Source organism: Corvus kubaryi, unplaced genomic scaffold (assembly GCF_017639235.1).
Source record: "Corvus kubaryi isolate FWS band 111438036 unplaced genomic scaffold, C.kubaryi_AGA036_p1.0 37308, whole genome shotgun sequence".
NCBI lineage: Eukaryota > Metazoa > Chordata > Aves > Passeriformes > Corvidae > Corvus > Corvus kubaryi.
This window is the reverse complement of record NW_024581096.1, coordinates 1591773-1596857: the sequence shown is the minus strand read 5'-3', so window position 1 is coordinate 1596857 and position 5085 is coordinate 1591773.

Sequence of the window (5085 nt, the reverse complement as noted above, 5' to 3'; positions counted from 1 at the left end):
GTATGTTTAACATCCATCCTTTCCTGCCCTCAAACCTGTGCTTTACAGTGGAGGGAGTTTTGGAGGAAATAGAAAAGGTTCTTGTGAGCTCCCAAGTGGAGGATTGTCCTCTTTGCAGGCACCCGTGGGGTAGACCAAAACCTTTGGTACACTCTTAGCACACAGGCACTTATCAAGCACTGTCTGTCTCTTGCTTTGCAAGACCAAAACAGAGACAGAATCAGCATAATTTCGATTTCCTTAATCTGATGACCAACTGGTGCAGCTGATAAGCATGTCTGGGAGGCCCCAGAGAGCAGGCAGCCTTCACCCATCCCCACTTCCAAGGAGCACCTTGCTGTGTGTCCTACAGATGAAGTTTGCTCCTCTTCCTCCCACTCTCCAGTCTCCAACATGAACGGCTTTGAAGTGATTTTGCTTGAGCCACTTCATTGCCACTATACCACTTGTCCTTTCACAGAGTCATCAGAGTCCTCTAATACCGGTTATTTAAACATAGCTGTAAAGGTATGATTTTCATAGAAGCGTGTGTCTGTTTGTGCATGCCTAGCTTGCAGTTCCTGCTCTCCACATGTGTGCCCTGACTGCCCTTGCTGGCCTGCCTGGCTCAGGCTTGCATGCACCCAGCTGGCTGTGTGGGTGCCCAGGCATGCCAGGAGCACATCCAAATACAAACGGGATTTGCCATCGGCCATGAAAACCTGCAGTGTGCAATTGCCTGTGGATGTTTGGGGCATAATTCTTGGGGATGACAAACTGTCCGTAGCTCCTTATGGATTGCACTGCTGTGCAAATTCCCTGAGACCCATTGGTCCAGATCCCAAAGCTCCTGAAGCTGTGCTCCTGGAAGATTCACCCAGATGGAGGGAGACAGCAAGAGGAGGGGCAGGCTGATGGCAGTGTGTGGGAGTGTGACACAGGCAACACTGCTTCCAGGAGTAAAAATTTGTGAGCTAAAGTACATTATTCTGCTTGCATGCAGGTCTCTGCTTTGGTCAGGTAGCCAAGCTAGAGGACAGCAGAGAGGAAACATCTTGCTTGCCAGCTCCCCTGCAGGCCCACCATCCAGAGTCAGGGAGAGCTGAAATCAACAAGTGAGGGGTGCCTGCCCATGGACACCAGCTGCTCTCAGAGCAATAAATGATTGTGTCTCTTCACCAGAAAGAAGATGAGGCATGTGATATCTCGTGCCAACATTGGTGCCATGGGTATTTATTTCTCTTATGTGAGAAGAAAAAAAATGCCAGAAGAATCTAATAAATTACAGTATAAATGCTACTATTTGAAATATCTGTGTTAGAAATTACTTGAACTTTCATGAGTTTCACATGTCGGGTGTGGGTGATTTAGGCTTGTGATTATTTAAGACACAGGGTGTGATTGGACTTTTAGGATTTGGAAGGATTACACATGCTTGTCAAGTGGGTGTTTAATCTCTCTTCAATTATAACTTCAGTTTGTAAATGTTGAAACTATAAATCATCACACCCTTGATCCATGGCATAGGACAAACCGTGCTGATTTCCTCCCACCTCATCTTAGATTGACTGCTTTTCTCCAGTGCTCTTAATGCCCTCCAAATTATGACTTTTCCTTTTTTAGCCCACACTGCTGTGTGCACACACACATGCAGGCAGGCATGTGTTTCATAACAGGTTTTTGTGCTTGTGACTCAGAGCTGAACTATTAAACCATAACACATGGCTGACATCTGGAATTCCCTCAGACATTTTTGTCATTTGAATATTGGTAGCCATGGTTTGCTACTCTCCTCCAAAATGTAATTTTCTTTATTCTCAGCTCATAAGAACAGAGCTAGAAGATTTTACTGAGCCTGTTGGTGTCACTTGATCAATATATATAAAATATTTTGTCCAAGCCCGCTTTAAAGGCACATGTGTTCAGAGAATTTGGCAGAAAGATCTTACTAAAGAAAGCCTCTGCTTCATCTTTAGGTTTAAAATGATTGCATACCATGAGAATATTCAGAAAAATCACAGCAAGGCCTTGTTTTTGCACAGCAAGGGCCTGTGGTTGCTAAGAGTCACAAACAGTCACCTGCTAGCTAGCAAAATGGGGTAAGATTTGCAAATGGATTGGCTTGGTGCTTGAATATAATTATTTACATTAATTCCTCCAAATGAATGCCACTCATTTGGCTGGTTTTAGAGGAAGATTAAAATATGCTGGTATTTGCTGTAATGTGGAACAGTTTGTCTTACCTGTGTCTCACAGGGTGTTTTGTGCTATTCTCAGGGCTGTTTGCCATGAACTAGTATGGTCCTGCAGAGATTAGGATTTTGCATTCTTCTTTAAATATTGTGGGGTTGCCACTCAGAGTGCTATAATTAAGGACATGTTAAATTTTACATTGATACCAAGGATGTAATGAAAACTTCTGTCTATCTGCCACTGTGATAAGTGTCAAGCAAAAGGGGTGAGCTGGGGAAATTGTTCCCAGCTTTGACTCAGAAAATCATCTACTCCTATTTTTCAATCCAGCCCTACAAGCACATTTTTAAATTCGAGGATTGTCTGGTTTTTCACTGACATTGAGAAGGATGTAACAGTGCTTCACTGCTGCTTCAGGAAGAGAGGAGGAGCATTGTCAGAAGCCTATGCAGTCAGAGTAAGTATAGGATGCCTTCAAGGCACTTCCTTTGCCTGGTGAGCAGCTGCAAAAGAGGGGTGACTGCCAAAAGTTAAAGAAGGTGACCACGGAGGTTTCTGAGAGATGGTTTGTTGCAGAGGCTTTCTAATCTTTGGCTATTACAGCAAAAAGTGGCAGTGGTGGTGCAGCACTGTGATGCCTTTGAAGGCATGCATGTTGTAGCAGTGAATTAATGTCATTTGGTGCAGGTTTTTCGTGCGGTTCACTGTAAGGCCTCTCAGATTCAGCAGGGAAGGCTTCACCTGCAGCACTTGGTCTACACCACAGAACTGACACGTATAGCTGGCTCTGGTGGTCCCTTGTGTGCTGTGTGCCTGAGCGGCCAGCTTTCCACGCATGTATTTTTTGAAAATCTTTTTTTAGCTGCTGTGTTTCAGACCTGGTCATGTTTGTTCTGTTCACTGTGGCTGAATAAAATTCTCGTGTCAGTGGTTCAGAAAATAATTTGTGCTCTGGCTCAAACATTCAGGTCTCTGAGTGTTACTGCTTTTTAGTAATAACACCATGCCAAGGGAGTCTCATTGTGACAGGCTGTGACCCTTAAACACATGGTGGCTGGAAGAGCATTCTTCCCAGGATCTTTTATCCTCACAGCTGCACTTCCCCACTGACTGGACAAGTGAGTACATTATTGTACTCACCTGTCATGATTAAAATGGAGTCCTTTGAACTCCTACAGAGTGGTTTCTTCATCAAAAGCCTCTGGTACTGATGCGGCCCTGAACTGTATGTATCCTTGCAACAAGGTTTTTCAGTGCACATGAATACATATGCACAGATTCACTAAAGATGAGTCATATTTGACCAGCCTGATTGCCGTCTACTATGAAACAACAACCTGGATGGATGAGGGGAGAGCAGTGGATATTGTCTACCTCAACTTCAGCCAAGGCTTTGGCAGTTTCTCTTACAACATCCTCATGGACAAACTCTGGGCTGTGGGCTGGATGAGTGGACAGTGAGGTGGATTGAGAACTGGCTGAATGACAGATCCCAGAGGGTCAAAATCAGTGGCACAGGGTCTGGTTGCAGGCCTGTCCCTAGTGGTGTCTCCCAAAGCTCAATGCTTAACCATTCAACTTGTTCATCCATGACTTGCATGAAGGGGCAGATGCCTCCTCAGCAGGTTCACCAAGGACACAGAGTTGGTAGGAATGGCCAACACCCTGACGTGCTTTGCAGCCCTTCAGAAGGACTTGACAGGTTAGAGAGATGGGAACCTGGAGAGCTGTGTCCAGTTCTGGGCTCCTCAGGACAAGAGAGACATGGAGCTCCTGAAGCGGGTCCAGCAGAGGCTACAGATATTATGAGGGGTCTGGAGCATCTCTTATGAGGAAAGGCTGAGGGAGCTGGGCCTGTTCAGCTTCAAGAAGAGATGACTGAGAGGGGACCCCATCAGTATTTACAAGTATCTGAAGGGAAATTGCCAAAAGGATCTCCTCGGTGGTGCTGAGCAATGGAACAAGGGGCTCTCCTCGGTGGTGCTGAGCAATGGAACAAGAGGCAATGGTCAGAAACCAATGCACAGGAAGTTCCACCTGAACATGAGGAAGAACTTCTTCACTGTGCAGGTGACTGTGCCCGGGAACACACTGACCAGAGAGGTTGTAGATTCTCCCTCACTGGAAATATTCAAGAACTGCCTGGACCCAATCCTGTGTCACATTCTCTCAGATTATCCTGCTTGAGCAGGGAGGTTGGGCAAGATGTGGTCCCTTCCAACCTGACCCATTCTGTGATTCTATATGTTAAAGTGACCCTGGTGGCTGTGCCCCTGACTTTAATGAAAGCAGAGGCGGCCCTTGGTAGGGGTGGCCATGGCCAGAGCAGTACCAGCCCATCTGCAGCCCGGAGCAGGCAAGACCACCCAGTCCATCTCCTTGAGCTGGTATGCAAATATAGCTGTATTTTAGCTGCTGACAGCTCTGCTAATGGATTATGTGGGTACACAAAAGTGATGTGCTATAAACAGCAATTAAAACTGTGTTGTCAGAGTGTCAAAATCAATCTCAGTTTTTTATATGCCTGGACATGCTACTTATTTACTCATTATAAGGGTTAGAGCTTGTTGTTATGGTTATCAGGTGCTTCTGATTGCCAAATTCTGATGAAGTGTGAGGCCCTGAGTTGAGCGCTTTCTCACCAGATCTCTGAGTCAAGCTGATTTTTCTGGAAAACTTCAGCCAAAACACTTGGGGTTTTTTTGAGCATGAGTCCTGTGCACGTAAATCCTGGTGGATACCCTCTCCTGGGGTGACCCAAGCTTGCTTCATCCCTTGGACTGGCTCAGTGGGGCCACATGCCCTGGGCATGAGCCCATGTTGATGCCTCTGCTACCAGCCAAAGTGTGTGCTGGCCCCATGGAGCCCAGCACTGTGCTTCAGCTTGGGGTGAGTGGTTTATGCTTCTCCAGT